Below are 17553 nucleotides of genomic sequence, written 5' to 3'. Positions count from 1 at the left end.
GTATGACACTACTGACAGAACCTATCTCACAGTACTATTTTGAGTATTAAATGAGACTAGGCATGCACAATGCCAGAAGCAGAATAAATGTTCAGTGATTGTCAGTGTTGATGACAATTAGGATGGTGATATCATGGTTACAGGGGCAGGATGTGACCTGATGCTATAAGAACATTCTCCCTCTATTCTGTCATCTATTCCCGCAAAGTTAATAATAAAATATTGAAATTAAGCCTATCTTAATCAGTGAATGTAAATAAACCGAATGCTTATGAGCACAATATCGTATGTTTGTTTCTTTCCTTCCTCTAATAGTGATGGTTCATACAAATAATTTTAACTTCACAGTTGCTAATACCTGCTGAGAGATTAGGGCATCTTCCCCCTGCCCTCTCCCTGATCTCAGATGGGGTAAGAGGCCTTATCTAAGGACACAATACACAGTGAGTATGAAGGTCATGTTCCTTATGAGACCTGGAAAACCCCTTTTTCCCCATGATTTCTTTGACAAAAGGTGGCTGCATGCCAGTTTTCATGCAAGATTTATTAAATTGTCACAGAAAGTCATGCATATTCTAGCAGAAGATACTAATGATGATTCTAAAGATGCATTCTTTTGTAACCTTCAGGCAGTAATAGACTAAAACCAATGCCTGACGTGAAACTCCCAAGAAGATATGGAGACAGAGTGATGTGTCACAAAATGTGAAGTTAGATTCATTTTGGCGTGCTCTTTAACACTCGATTGTATGGAAGTGGCTTTGGGCGAAAGGGTACTCAAGTGCATTTGGCTGGAGGCAATCTTCTGACAATACTGAAAATAAAAAGGAACTGGCCTATGAAGAATAATGCGGAAACAAAAATGCCTAGGCAATCACCGCAGTGTAAAATAACCAGTCACATCAGCACAGAGTATTAGAAAGATGTGCCACATAAAAAGCAGGATGGCAGTGTGTTAACAGGTAGGCAAGGCTGGAAGGCAGAGCTCATGGTGATATGTTCTCACGAAGGAAGAGGGTTATCACTAAAACAGTCAAGGGACAGTTGGGCGCTTATGATGTCAGAGACCATCTGACAGTCATTTTATAACGATTAACTCATGTGATTCTACAGACCTTTATGAGTCATGGTCAGATATTATCATCATTTCATAGATGAGGAAACAGAGACACAGAAGGTTAAGGGATTTTTCCCAAGCTACATCTTTCAGAAAAGAAAGCTCTGGAATTGGAGTACAGCAGATCTGAGTCTATAGCTGGGATACTGCTAGGTGTCATTCAAAGGTGAGGAGCACGGGGTCGTCGGGCCGGGGAGCCAGTGCCCTTGTGCTCAGACACTACGCTACCCTGTCTCCAGCTGATGTAATGTCAACAGGCCTATTCTGTGAGTCCCTGAGAGAAATGAATGTCCTGGGGGAGATTTTATAATATCTGAGACCCAGGGGCACACAGCTCTGTTTTGAATTCCCAATAGTGTTATCACATGTGCTGGTTTGTCCCAGACAGCCCTGCTTTATGCTTGCTGTCAAGGTGTAATCAATAATAGTGCTCTAAAAAGTGTCCCAATTTGGAAGATAAAGTATATAGTCATCCTATGTAGACAGTCAAATGGTTAATCCCTGGTCAAGACTAAATCCACTTGAGAGCTGAGGTGCTGTGCTGATGATTTCTTACATACACAAGAGATGGATGGACTTGAGGAGAATTTGTTCTTTAATGGGAGTACTAAGAAAGTAACCCCCCTCACACCCAGGGAAGAAATCAACAGCAGAAAAAGCAAACAAAAAATAGCAGGAGACTCAAACAAGGCAGCATAATTAGATTTAGTCAAAACTACTCCAAAGAGGGCATTACATTGAGCTGCCAAAGGCTTTGCTAAGATAAAAGGCTGATTTCCTTGGAGAATATCCAAAGTGAATTCCAATCATATCTGGGTTGTTTTACTATCTATCTAGGTATTAGAACCCACCCTTAAGTATCAGGAATTAGGGGACATGAGGTGGAGTTAATTTATTAGTTCGTTCACAGCCTGCTATAGTGAGCCTGAATCCATTCTGCCAACATCAATATTGGGTCTTGCCTTTTCATACTGGCACAACTACAAATACATGTATGAAGATACTGAGTCCTCTTCAACATCAATGAGCCCTTATGAGGGGTAAAGCTGAACCTTTCTTAGCCAATCCCCCCGGGGCCAAACCAGAGAGGGCAGGAAGCCACTGATTTCCTCATATAATTTGCAGCAGTGATTTCCCTGCAACATTTCCCCATAAGCCCACGAAAAACTGCTTATTCCGTGTTTATAAGATGTGGAGCTTCCCAAATGAGAGAACTCCAGTCAGAAAGTCCAGATGTTTCTGGAAAATCCATTCTTTTTGCCAAGGAAGTTGATGACAAGTTCTTAAGGTCAGAACAGGAAGCTTGTGTCTTTGGGAGATCTTTGAGAAGACATGGGGAGAGGAAAGCAGGAATGAACCTTTGTGTTGTCTGCACATAAAACTTCACACAAATAGATTTTCCATAAATAAGTCTCCCTATACACTGAGAGTATGGAAAAGAATATACTCAATGAGATATAAAATGTAGAGGTGTGATCATAAAAATTGAGTTCCTATTGTTACTATAGCAGAATGGGTTTTTTTTATGGGATATATTGCAATGGAAACGCACTGACTGTTGATAAGTGATAGACCTGTTAGAATTCATTCCTTTGTGATTGCCAGGTAGGTAATTTCTTAGAAAACTATAGAAACCTGGTCAAGTACCTCTATTTATTTTTCACTAAGTTTGATTATGCTTTACTTCCCATCTAACTTTCTATTGGTAAGTTGGTGCTGAGATAAAAGGATTTTGTACTATTAATGCACACTGTGGTCTAGTTTCAAGAATATTTGAAATAATTGCTTCTGGATGGGCTCAAAATTGTAAACCAGAAGGCTCTGGGGAACTCTCACTTGATCTGGGCTGTTTTCAAGCCTATTGTTTCTGCTAGCATTTCCAGTAGAATTTTATCATCCGCTCACCTCTTTCTTTTCCTCCACTGCAACCCCTAACTCCAGCCCCTGCCAACAGACAAGAGGAAAGGCCCCATGCAGGGCAAACACAGAAGGTTTTAGAGGCCAGGTCTGAAATTTATGGTCTCCTATAACCACAATGGGCTGGAAACTGGTCTCCCTGTATATCAGGGAGGAAAAATAGAAAAATAAAACAGGGTTTTGTGATCACATAGCTGTCTTCCCGATACTCCATACCATCAGACACATAACCTTACCTTAAACCACATGGTACTCTAGAGCATTACTTTAAAAAAAAAAAAAACAATTTTTTTTAATGCTTATTTATTTTGGGGAGAGAGAAAGAGCATGAGTGGGGGAAGAGAGAGAGGGAGACACAGAATCCAAAGCAGGCTCCAGGCTCTGAGCTGTCAGCACAAAGCCCAATGTGGGGCTTGAACCCACGAACCGTGAGATCATGACCTGAGTCAAAGTCAGAGGCTTAACTGACTGAGCCACACAGGTGGCCCTCTTTTTTTGTTTTTTGAATAGAGATTATTCCATTTGTAATGTTGATGCTGAGATAAAATGATATTCATGCTCTTAATATATGCCAATGTCTGGGCACCTGGGTGGCTCAGTCGGTTAAGCATCTGACTTCGGCTCAGGTCATTATCTCACGGTTTGTGGTTCAAGCCCCACGTCAGGCTCTGTGCTGACAGCTCAGATCCTGGAGACTGCTTCAGATTCTGTGTCTCCCTCTCTCTCTCTCTTTCAAAAATATAAACATTAAAAAAATATATATATATGCATATATATATATATATATATATATATATATATATGCCAAGGTCCACTTTCAAGACTTCTCAACATAGTTGCTTCAGTATTCTTACTGGTAGTCATATGGCATATTTGGGATTTTGTGAGGTACCAAGATTATTTACAGATTCAGTGACTGAAGTGAAACATTTACTCTGCTGCAGAAGATGATTAAGGAACCCAGGGTAATGTACTTGGATATTGCTTCTAGGCATTTGGAGGGTTTTTTCTTCCTGTCTGAAAGCTTCATCCAAATGGCTTAAAATTAGGTGATTATAAATTCTTTGATACAACTTTGTGGAGCTTTATTCCCCTCAAACAGACTGTGGGCTGGGATTAGTGACTTGTTTTTAGGGAACAAAATATTTAAAGGAAAAAATAGTACATTTTTAGTGGAGAAACCTGGCAGATGCCACTTTACGCAAGTGATCAAGGTGTTAACATTATTAGTAATGTCATGTTGATATCATGTACCCCTGATATGATGTGATGAAAGGCCATTTCACCTTTGTAGTATTCTTTCCCCAAACCCATTACCCTAGTCTAATCATGAGGCAACATCAGACAAATCCCAAGTAGGAGACATTCTGCAAAATACCAGACCAATACTCAAAAGTATCCAAGCTGTCAAACAGGAAGAAAGACAGAAACTGTCACAGATTGAAGGAGATCAAAGAGACAAGACAACTAAATGTAATGTGGGATCCTGGATTGCAGCCTAGAATAGAAAAATGACACTACTGAATAAACTGGAGAACTCTGGATACAATCCATAGTTTAGTTACTACTATGGTGCCGATGTGAATTTCTTAGTTTTGATAAATGTGCTGTGGCTATATAAAATGTTAACATTAGCATATGGAAATTCTGTACTATTTTTGGATGTTTTCTGTAAATCTATGATTATTTCAGTATCAATAGCTAAAAACGAAACTAAAAATGAAATTGAAAAATTAGATGATTAACTTGAGAAGAGCAACACGGTTAACAATGACAAAGACAGAATTTCAAGAGTAGAAAAAGACATTTTATTTTATTTTTACGTATATATGTCCGTATTTTAAAAGTTTATTTTGAGAGAGAGACCATATGGGGGAGGGGCAGAGAGAGGGGGAGAGGGAGAATCCCAAGCAGGCTCCACGCTATCAGTGCTGGGTTGGACGTGGGGCTTGAGCTCCTGAACCATTAGATCGTGACCTGAGCCAAAATCAAGAGTTTGATGCTCAACTGACTGAGCCACCCAGGCACCCCAGAAAAGACATTTTAGATAATAGCAATTTATCAATTCATTTGGAAGAAGAAATAAGGCTGAGAGAAGCAAATCAGATAGCTAAATGTTTCAGAGGAGATAAATAGTACCTACCTTAACATAAAAGGTTTATTACTTTTAACCTAATACTCTTGTCTCAGGTTATTCCTGAGATGCTTGTTAGTGGGGAGAGGGGAGAATCATGGCATAGATGTAGAAATCACACAGTAAAAAAATTATGCATCACATAATAGGATTATTCATTTTATTTTTTTTCTGGTTAATTCCTAATCCATAGGATTTATGGTTCAACCCCCCGCCCATACACTCACATGCAAACATGCACACACACACATACACACACACATCCCCTTTTTCCCACAGAATGTTACCTGCAGTCCTACAACATAAATTTTAGTATTCCTCATTTGTAGAAGAGTATCATGAGGCTCAAAAAAAGCAAGTGACCTGCCAAGCTTTCACAGCCAAATAATTACCAAACTCTGGATTGAAACCTCTGTCTAGAACTGAAGCTCAAGCTCTTTTCATTATACCCTGGTGCTTCCTTTCCTGAAAAGAGGCATGGAGAAGACCCTGGAAAAGATGAGAGAGGAATATCTAGGAGCAGTCAGCTGGATGAGTTGTAAGGGTTTATTATGAATCGTTACTTCTCAGCATTCCAGAACTGAAACTTATATCCCTAAATTTCCATAAAGGTCTTAAGTGAGTGAATGAGTCTGGGGCAAAAATAGGCAGTTATCTGTAGTTTCAGGGGCTCTCTGTCAGGTAAAGGATTCAAATAGTTTATTTTCTTCCTTTGAGTAACTTTCTGTATGATCAAAATATTTAGTTAAATGGTATGTTAATCTGGCGAGACAATGGTATTGTGTCTTGCTTCAACCCTGAAAGTATATAATAATAATATTGACTATTGACTGCATCTTTCCTCTGTGTCTCATACTGTAATATATTGCATTTGTTATTTCTATTTCACACCTCAAAATAGGAAAGGAATGGTTATCTTTGTTTTACGAAAGGGGACATTGAGGACCTTTTACCAGTGCTGCCCCTCACCGCCCATGCCAAATATAAAACTAATACCACTTGTGTGAAGCAGTTAGTATAAAAACACATTTAGATGAAACAATGCTGCCAAAGGCAGATGTGTCTCTTCTAATAGATTTCTGTCACCAGTCCACTTCATACATGTGTGCAGCCATTTCCAGGTATTGTATAACAAAACATCTCTTAAGTCAGAGACCTTTTCAACAACATGTTTAATTGCTGGAAATTAGAAGAAATGTAAGGAAGGAAATGAACCACCATTCAGCTAGTGGGTATTCTTCACTTTTCCATTCATTATTCAGTCTTCTTGAGGTTGAGACTGTGGCTTCTTGATTCTCCTAGTATCTCTGTGAGATCACCCTGAATCAACTGGATGACTCCTGGGGGTATAAAGAGGCCTCACACAATGACACTGAGGTAACACCTTTTTCACTTCCTGGTGAAGGCCTTAGCAGTACTTGACTGGGCTCAGGTCTTTGGCCTGTTAGCAATGAACATGGCCCTGAGACATTCACCTTTTCTTCACCAACCAGAACTCCCTCAGTTATCAGTGGAGCTAAATAAAGATCGCAGCTGATCTCCAAACTCTCCTTACCAGGCCTATGTTAAAAAGGAGCTCTGGACCCAGAAATCCTGTTAATTCAAGTGTATGTACAAATGCTTCTCTCCTAGACAGTGTATTAGTTGACAGGATTTCTGATACGATTATTTATTATTATTATTTTGCATAGTGTTTTTTATGCTTACACGGATATCATGGTTCTCTACCACAGGGAAGTGATGGAGGAAACCTCTCTCAGTCAAGTGCCAAAGAGAAATGAAACAATCTATTCTAACAAAATGCAGGCATGTACTTTCTTTGGCCTCCCCATTGAGTGTTCAGCCTGAGTTAATTTCTTGCTGACAACAACTAATGTAGTGTCTTGAGTATTTCATTGGCAAAACTGCAAAAGGAAGCAAACAAAATGAGAGAAATTAAACAAGGCATAGCCAAATTGACCATTTCAGTTGCATTAAAGAAAATGTGTTATTTATGTAAGTTGGAATCAAGCTCTGAAAAGAGGTGAGACACATATATTTCTTGTTTTTTTTAATGATTGTTTATTTATTGAGAGAAAGAAAGAGGCAGAGAAATAAGGAGAAAAAGAATCCCAAGCAGGCTCAGAGCTGTCAGTGTAGAGCCCAACATAGGACTCGATCTCATGAACTGTGAGATCATGACCTGAGTGGAATCCAAGGTTCAGAGGCTTAACCCACTGAGCCACCCAGGTGTCCCTATTCTATTTCTTTAGAGTTATTAACTAAAAAAAAATCTATGGTGTTGGAAAAGGTAATGGTTTCCCCTATTTGGTGACCAATATTTTTCACCATTCTCTGCTGTGTGGCTCATGCTTACAAATATTAAAAACATGGTATAATTGATTATAATCAACCAATACTTATCATCATGCTAAGAGTTAGAGAAGTGATTCAGACACAGTCCCTGCCATCTTTAGGAGCCAGAAAGAGTTAAACAGGGAAGTTATACATCAATGAAAGTTCATATAAACTATAGAGAAGGGAGTAATTAGCCAGAAAGACTGGAATTTGAAGACTGGATAGGATTTCACCTAGAAGAACAATTTCAGGACATTAGATTTGTTCAAAGTATAGCATTTGTGGGGGCATAATGGTGGACTAACAAGATATGTTCAGGGAACTCTGAAGAGCTTCTCCTAAATGCCAGAGGGACAAGGACCTGGGGCGAGGGTGGAGATGTGGTCGCAAACATTGCCAAAGAGGTAAGCAGAGACTAGATTGTTGAGGCCAGTCAGAATTCATTAAATACTTAGCACTAGGTAAGGTACTATGTGGGCTACAAAAAACTACTTGGATCCTTTGCTGCTTTTTAAGGATCTATGATCAAACTGAGAAGAGAAACCAACATACATGAGGCAATTAAAACACAATTAAGAAGTCAATGATGCATTATTGACTCTGCGGTTGGAATTCAAAGACGGTACAGAAATCAATGTAGTCTCTAATAATCAAAGAATTAAAAAGTTGGATTTGTATTGCCCCTTGACAAATGGGATGGCTTACTTGAAGAGTTCTTAACCGACCAGTACTACCCCCTAGCGGACATTTGGAAATGTGTAGGTTTATTTTTAAATGGGGAAGTGGGGAGGAGGGTGGGTCACTTTAGTCATTCATTGGGCCAGAGAGGCTAAGTGCCTCATTCAATGAAGAATTGTCTCTCTCAAAACTGCCCCCATTCAGAAGCACTAATCAGAGAGAGGGCAGAAAGTAGATTCCAGATGTTGAGAACAAAATATAAGAATTATAGGTACATATCACTTTTGGTCATTAACAAAATTTAATTGGATAATTCAGAAAAAGATTCTATTCTATTTTTAAAATACACTAACTTTCTCAGGTTATTTCAGAAAATTCATGATTACATAGGCCCTTTGGCAGGATTGCAATCTCAAGTGCTATTAGGGGTTAGACAAAAACCGTAGATATGTAAATTGGTGATTTAACCAGAACCACCTCACCTCCTCCCCTAATGCTGCAAGGTTATTTGGGACATATGGCAGCTCAGTACTGTGGCTGTATGTGCTCATTCTCCTGCATCTACCATGGGTTGAATACAAGTGTCCCGGTTTCAAATGCTTGTGTCACTTTTTTTCTTACATTATGGTTTCTGTCCACCCTTGGCTTTAGTTTTCTATTCTCTTTCAGTTTCTTCCCCCTGTAACTGAAGAGTGTTTACATATCACTTTCAAACCTCCCCAAATTGGGTATCTGATCAGTTTACCCCATGGCTCCTTCCCTGATGGACAAAGCCTTAGTCCACCATGTGGGTCATTGGCTGACTTGCAGGTTACTTTTCTTTTTTTTTTTTTTTTAAATTTTTTTTCAACGTTTATTTATTTTTGGGACAGAGAGAGACAGAGCATCAACGGGGGAGGAGCAGAGAGAGAGGGAGACACAGAATCGGAAACAGGCTCCAGGCTCTGAGCCATCAGCCCAGAGCCTGATGCGGGGCTCGAACTCACAGACCGCGAGATCGTGACCTGGCTGAAGTCGGACGCTTAACCGACTGCGCCACCCAGGCGCCCCGCAGGTTACTTTTCTTATAGTCTTGAGTGAAGTCATCCCCCCATCAGTTAGCTGTGGGCAGAATGGTGCGGTCCTAAGCATGGCTCATGGGGACTCATTCAAAAAGAACTGGGCCATAGCCCCAACAACAAATACAGTGGCTTTTCAATAATGACTCTGGTTAGACAAAAGGAAGGAGGTTTAATTGAAATGGAACACTGCAGGATCCCGTACTCACTTCCTTCTGCAATCAAAAGGAAAAAAAAAATCAAAGCCAATTTTGATGAGCGCACAGTATAGATGGAATAAACTGCTCACAATTTAGAAGTCTTCTGTTACATTTATGCATACAGACCGTGGTCACTTTCAAATCCAGGTGGTACTATTTTCAGATATAAAGGTCATGGGCTTACTGTCACTTCAAAGTCAACAAGTACAAAATTTAACTCATTTCTATCAGCACCAAATCACCCTCCAAGCTTCTCTATTTCCAACCATAGTATTAGAGATTTTATAGGGAGTAGTGAACTAATTGTTAAGGGGAATAAATCATGGCTGTGAATTGCAAATATCCTAGGCTCCACTTGTTAGAATGCCCCAGGGTCAAGATTGATGGAGAGAAATAACCATATAGCCACATAAAATAAAATTTATAACCTGATGGCCTCCTAGCCAAATTGGGCCAGGAAGTGTTTTTCATTTTGATGAGTGCTATATATTGTAAGCATTTGAATTAGAGTACAAATACAAATCAAGGCATGTGAAGTAGAGATGTCAACAGTCTTCACCAATCCAGAAGGGGCTGGCTAAAGAAGCCGTAGGTGAGTACCCGCTCACAGGAGATGAATTGCAAGAGGTGACACCAAAGTAGTGCAGGGTGATGAGGTCAGGTGGGAAACATTTTATTTGGCTTCTACTCCTTCACTTCTTAAAGTGGTCATGCTCTCCAGCTACTGTTATGACACCTAGAGTCCCACGGCTGTTTCTTTCACCTGAACGTGGGACTGGTCCAGGGGGAAAAACAAATGTACATTTAGAAGTCTAATTAGAACCCACACTGTCAGCAACACCGTACTGAAGGCCCCATTGAACATCTTGTGAATGCCCAAGAGTGCCCCTGCCCATGTTTGGAGTGACACATTTTGGCACGACTGGTGACAATTAGGATCAGACCCAGGACACTGGAGAATTTGCACGGCATCCCATATGGCCTAGTGTGTAGGTAGATTGTTCCCAGGTGCTTGAAACTCAATGAAAAAGCTCTGGGTAGGAATTAGATGAAAATGCTGGAGAATGCAAATTAGTACACTGTAGATGGATCTGTATCATGTATGGTCACATTATGGATTGGATTCAACTGTCAGATGGTTATGTATTATTCATGATCAAATTCAGGGTAAAGATACCAGATGGCAAAAGCATATTCATGGTCAGATCATAGTTGTTAGATTAATTATAAATCTACATAAGAATTGGATAATAATCACTCAGACTGCTCTCTGTAGATCACCTAATCAAAAGTATTTTTAAAATAAGGTGTGTAGGTTATTAGGTGACATTAAACATTTTATGTTGCCATAAGTTATTTTCCAAAAAGACTCTCTAGTAACATAAAAAATTTTTTCAGATTTCACTAACCTGTGGCTTTGGTCTTAATGTTGGATAGAGCTCAGGGTAACAATGCTGTTTCTTTAAAGGAGTTTACATGATTTACACTAAGTAGAATGTTAAGGGACTGGTGAGACTCTATTAGACAATAACAATGTTTTTGTTTGCATGGCTACAACTCATCATGTACAACTCATCAGGTGTCACTAAACCTAATGTCATCAGCATCCCTGTGGGATAGACATCTTCTGATTGCTCGCACCACTCCCCCCACGCCCAAATCCTCTTTCTGTCCTTTCCCACCCTGAATTGTGCTCAGTGAGCATGCTCTGGAAAGGTCATATCAACAAATTCTTTTGTCTTCTATATTCCAGCTGGTTCACTACTGAGGAGCATTAGTGGGAGATGGGGCTTAGAAAGAGCGAATATTCTCTTGGGTCTCTCCCTGTAGGATCTCTTCAGGCTGGCCTGTCTCCACCACAAAGTTCCACAGCTCCTGTTAGGTGGTCCTCCCCAGCACACTGTTTTCTATCTGAAAAGTTTTCTTTCTGAAGACTTCACTGATGATTGCGGTTTTCTGCTGTTACTAGCCCTGGGGTTGTTATCTTGTTTTTTTTTTTTTTTTTTCAACGTTTATTTATTTTTGGGACAGAGAGAGACAGAGCATGAACGGGGGAGGGGCAGAGAGAGAGGGAGACACAGAATCGGAAACAGGCTCCAGGCTCTGAGCCATCAGCCCAGAGCCCGACGCGGGGCTCGAACTCACAGACCGCGAGATCGTGACCTGGCTGAAGTCGGACGCTTAACCGTCTGCGCCACCCAGGCGCCCCCCGGGGTTGTTATCTTTTGTGGTTGCCTTATACCCTGACCACACCTTTGTAAATAGTCTTCTAATTAAATTCTCCTTAAATACTTGAGTGTGCCATCTGGTTTCTGCTAGGATCCAGACTGAAATATACCCTAAGCACAGAATCATAAGGTCAAAGAACAGTTTGTCTACAATGGAATATAGATTGACATGATCTAGTCAATCTTTCTCATTTTACTGATGAGGACATTGAGGTGCAGAGATATCAAGGGATTTAACCAAAGTCACCAGCTACTACATGAAAACCTGGAGACTAGAACCCAACTACTCCGAATCTCTTCAGTGCATTTTCCACAACAAACTCCTGTGCAGAAGGTTGTGGGCACCCCATGTGTCCCCTGAAGGTGTCTGTCAAGGAAAGTTAGGTCCAAGCAGTTGGTCAGTAGAGAGATTTTTCTACATATAGCAGCTTATGGCCAGGTTGTTATCCACAGTTCCAGGAAGAGACTCATTAAGAAGACTGGTGTTACTGAAAATCCAGAGATCCGTATAATAACTTCAAGAGTAGTTTCCAAAAATTCCAGCTAAACTTGGCTCCCAGAACATTACAGTACTCAGGAGGGAGAGGATAAAGGGGGAAATATATGAAGTGGGGCCTTTATCTCTCATTGCTCAGATGTTATCCTTAGACAGGTGGAGGGGTTGGGCAGGGGGATGGTTGCAATCAGGCAAGACAGGTGTCACTAAACTGCATGAGAGAAGAGAGACAGGGGTAAGATAATTACCATAAAGTGAGTATCTTTGTGCCAGGAACTGCACTGTTCTACATTCATTATTTTATATAATCCCAACCATAACCCTCATTTCACAGATGAGAACAGAAAAATTCAAGCAAAAGGAAGTTATACCCGTAGGGAGTGGGAAATAAGCCCAAGAGGAAACCTAGAGTTCCATACAATTGGGAGCAGTGACCGCAGCAACAAAGATGATAAAATGTTTCTTATTGCCTGTCACTGGCTAGGATGTTAGGGATGGAGGAGAAACAAAGATCAGGAAAGAAGCACATGAACTAGAAAGACCTAGTTGTTGCCATCGTGTCCTATGGGCTATGGGGCCATGGGAGTGGGAAAGTACACAGATGACTAGAATATAGTTTGAAAAGTTTTATTATCTGGAAGGACAGGTATGTTGGGGGTACAGAGAAGGGGCAAGTAACACAGACAAGGGAGGGCATGGGGCAGTGAAAATTTTACAGAGGAAGTGACAGCTGAGTGAATTGAAGGATGAAGAGATGTTGACAGATGATGTGGAAGGGAAGTGTGTTTCAGGTAGAGGAAACAGCATGTGTAAAGGCCTGCTGTTAAGAGAACTCCTGGCATGGGGCGCCTGGGTGGCGCAGTCGGTTAAGCGTCCGACTTCAGCCAGGTCACGATCTCGCGGTCCGTGAGTTCGAGCCCCGCGTCAGACTCTGGACTGATGGCCCAGAGCCTGGAGCCTGTTTCCGATTCTGTGTCTTCCTCTCTCTCTGCCCCTCCCCCGTTCATGCTCTGTCTCTCTCTGTCCCAAAAATAAATAAATGTTGAAAAAAAAAAAAAAAAAGAGAACTCCTGGCAAATAAGTTCATTGGGGCTGATCATATAGGATAGTGGGAAGTGAAGGGGGCAAGGCTGCAAAACTAAGTCAAGGACATCGTATAGGCTGAGCCTGTAGGTCATGTTAAGGAATTTGGATCTTTCTTTTCCCTCTGAGCATTAGAAAGACGCTGAGGGTTTTACATAAGGAGATGATATGACCAGATGTCCTGAGGTCACTGATCCTTGGACAGAGATTGTCCTCTGCTCTGGTTTTGTTTGGGGAATGACAAGGCAGCACTCTATTTAGGGTAGGGCTATAAGGCAGCCAGCATGCAGTTGGGCTCAGAGGGCCCATAGGTGTTAATTATCCTTGACTGAAAGCCAGGCCTCTCCAGGGATCCCCAGTAGTTCTGTGTCACTGACAGTGCTTTGCTGTGTTTGCCAGTCTATGTGGCACTCTCTGCCTAGCTGCAAGGAATTAGAATTTACTCTGCTTCCTTGAGCATTTTGTCCTGTTTTAAAGGAGAACCTAAGATATTGTTCAACAGAGGTTACATTGTTTTCATGGTATCATATAATAAGTACAGATCGTTCATGACTTATGATGGGGTTGTATCCCATAAACCCATCATCATAAGTCAAAAATACCATAAGTTTGAAAACACATTTAATACACACAACCTACTGAACATGGTAGTTTAGTCTAGACTACCTTACATGTGCTCAGAAAACTTACATTAGCCTATAGTTGGGCAAAACCATCTAACATGAAGCCTATTTTATAATAAAGTGTTGACTATCTCATGTAATTTATTGAATGCTGTACTTAAAGTGAAAAACAGAATGGCTGTATGGGTTCAGAATGGTTGTCAGTGCATTGGTTGTTTACACTTAGTGATCATGGGGCTGACTGGGAGCTGTAGCTTGAGGCAGCTGCCCAACAACACAAGAGAGTATCATACATACTGCCTATTGCCAGACCAGAAAAAGATGAAAATTCAAAATTTGAAGTATGGTTTCTACTGAATGTGTATCACTTTTGCACCATGGTAAAGCTGAGAGATCATAAGTCGAATCATCAGAAGTTGGGGACCACCTGCAGTTGCGATGTCTTTTTAATTAACATTTGTGTTTTGTTTGCTTTTCCTTTTCCAGTCAGTACAGTCTAGCACTGAGTTGTAAGAGTGGCTCAGGATATTTATCTGCCTTGGATGGACTCGGAAAACTTGACCTTGAGTTTGTATCTGGCCATGTGATACAATCAGAACTTGCTCAACTTTGGGAGCCACAGCATTTATAGGAAAAGTATTTCCAGGCAGGAAAAGGGCAGAAAGGGTATTCCTTTGTAAAATGTGAATGGATATGAGACTGAGACCTTGGCTGTATCTGTATGTGCATTAAACTGTCCAGAGAAGTTACCTAAAAGATGCTTACTGAATAAAAGAGAGAAGTGCTTGGCTATTCTTTATAACTGAAGCAAAATGTTCCTGAAATATTATCTACCCTTCCATGTGCATTTTCCCCATTCCTCTCCTCTCCTTTTCTCTTCTATTCCGTTCTATTTTAAAGGAAAATTCTAGTTACAAACCAATAAATTGATTTTAGAACTCATTAATGATTGGATTATAGCCTGGACTTTGAGAAATGCTGCTATAGAGGATTTAACCAAAATGTATTTTTCCTATAATTCTGTTATGGCAAATAAATGAATTCTGCTTGAACTATGGAATTAATAAGTCCTACCTAACTGCTTGAAGTATCTGAGGATTGGTGAAGATTTCCACAGGGACTGTTACCTCATTGGAAGGGTAGCAACACCATTTCTTAAAGGAAGGAATACCTTTATATGGCTATGAGATGGCAAACTCTTGAACCCCACTATATTTGGGAGGTTGGTTAGTAGTATTAGATAGCAATGTAATGGTTTCTTCCCATGAGAAATCTATTTTCAGTTCAAACTCTAATCATAGAGGTATTCCTCTGCCTGAAACAAATGATATGGTGGACATACTGCTGATCATTAACTCATAAAAAGCTGATTAGAATTCAGAATGCTGAGATCAGAGAGAGAAAAAAAGCCAAATTAGGCACATAGGAAAAGGTGCCATTCCTATGTTCTAAAGGAACTGGAAGCCTGAATTTTTCAGATCCTGTTGAAGGTAGTAGTTCCACTTCTCATTCATATTAATTCCTAGTCCTGAAAATAAGTGAATGAGTAGAGACTTGAGAATTTCTCAAGTGCCATGATGAAGGATGGAAAACTTTTCGATCCCAGTTGGTGCAGAATAAAACCACGGAAATGATGAGCCCCAGGGAAGAGGATCAGAACAGTGAACATAAGAAGATAAACCAGATGGATAAACCAGAACAAAGACATCTTAACTTAGTCTTCGGGTTAAAAGGTTTCCCCCAATCCCACAGTGAGAATTAGAAGAATTAGAAAGTGATATCAGAGCCTCAATGTGGGTGTTTATTATTTGCAAACATACTGTATTTTTTAAAATTATTTATTTGAATTCAAGTTAGTTAACATACAGCATAGTATTGGCTTTGGGAGTAGAACCCAGTGATCCATCACTCCCCATAAACAGCCAGTGCTCAACCCAACAAGTGCCCTTCTCAATGCCCATCACCCATTTACCCCATACCCTCACTCACCTCCCCTTCAGCAACCCTCAGTTTGTTCTCTATATTTAAGAGTATTTTATGGTTTGCTTCTTCTGTTTTTATCATATTTCCTTCCCTTCCCCTTTGTTCATCTGTTGTGATTCTTAAATTCCACATATGAGTGAAATCATGTGATCTTTATCTTTCTCTGACTGACTTATTTTGCTTAGCATAATATACTCTAGTTCCATTCACATTGTTGCAAATGGCAAGATTTCATTTTTTTTTTTCAACGTTTATTTATTTTTGGGACAGAGAGAGACAGAGCGTGAACGGGGGAGGGGCAGAGAGAGAGGGAGACACAGAATCAGAAACAGGCTCCAGGCTCTGAGCCATCAGCCCAGAGCCTGACGCGGGGCTCAAACTCACGGACCGCGAGATCGTGACCTGGCTGAAGTCGGACGCTTAACCGACTGCGCCACCCAGGCGCCCCATGATTTCATTCTTTTTGATCACTGAGTAGTAGTCCACTGTGTGTGTGTGTGTGTGTGTGTGTGTGTGTGTGTGTGTGTGTATACCACATCTTCATCCATTCATCAGTTGATGAACATTTTCTATAAACATTGGTGTGCACATGCCCCTTTGGACCAGTATTTTTGTATCCTTTGTATAAATATTTAGTAGTGCAATTCCTGGGTCATAGGGGCAGCTCTATTTGTAATTTTTTGAGGAACGTCTATACTGTTTTCCAGAGTGGCTGTACAAGTTTGCATTCCTACCAACAGTGCAGAAGTGTTCTCCTTTGTTTCTCCGCATCCTTGCCAACATCTGTGTTTCCTGAGTTGTTAATTTTAGCCATTCTGACAGGTGTGAGATGGTATCTCATTGTGGTTTTTATTTGTATTTCTCTGATGATGAGTGATGGTGAGCACCTTTTCATGTGTCTGTTAGCCATAAGAATGTCTTTGTTGGGAAAGTGTCTATTCATGTCTTCTCCCCATTCCTTCACTGGAATGTATTTTGGGTGTTGAGTTTGATATTTTCTTTATAGATTTTGGATACTAACCCTTTATCTTATATGTCATTTTCAAATATTTTCTCTCATTCTGTTGGTTGCATTTTAGTTTTGTTGATTGTTTCCTCTGCTGTGCAGAAGCTTTTTATCTTGATGAGGTCCCAGTAGTTCATTTTTGCTATTATTTCCCTTGCCTCTGGAGACATGTCTAGTAAGAAGTTGTTGTGACCAAGGTCAAAGGGGTTGATGCTTGTTTTCTCCTCTAGGATTTTGATAGTTTCTTGTCTCACATTTAGGTCTTTCATCCATGTTGTTCAACATAATACTGGAAGTCCTAGCCTCAGTGGTCAGACAACAAAAAGAAGTAAGAGGCATACAAATTGGCAAAGAAGCCAAAATTTCACTTTTCACAGATGACATGATACTCTATCTGGAAAATCCAAAAGACTCCACCAAAAAGCTGCTAGAATTAATTCATGAATGAATTCAGCAAAGTTGCAGGATATAAAACTAACGTACAGAAATCGGTTGCATTTCTATACACTGATAAGAAAGCAGCAGAAAGAGAAATAAAGGAATCAATCCCATTTACAATTGCAATAAAAACCAGAACATACCTAGGAATAAACCTAACCAAAGAGGTAAAAGATCTGTACACTAAAAACTATAGAAAGTTTGTGAAAGAAATTGAAGAAGATACAAAGAAATGGAAAAACATTCTATGCTCAT

Source organism: Herpailurus yagouaroundi, unplaced genomic scaffold (assembly GCF_014898765.1).
Source record: "Herpailurus yagouaroundi ecotype Mexico unplaced genomic scaffold, PumYag 188, whole genome shotgun sequence".
In the NCBI taxonomy this organism is placed as follows: Eukaryota; Metazoa; Chordata; class Mammalia; order Carnivora; family Felidae; genus Herpailurus; species Herpailurus yagouaroundi.
Note: the sequence above shows the minus strand (reverse complement) of the source record.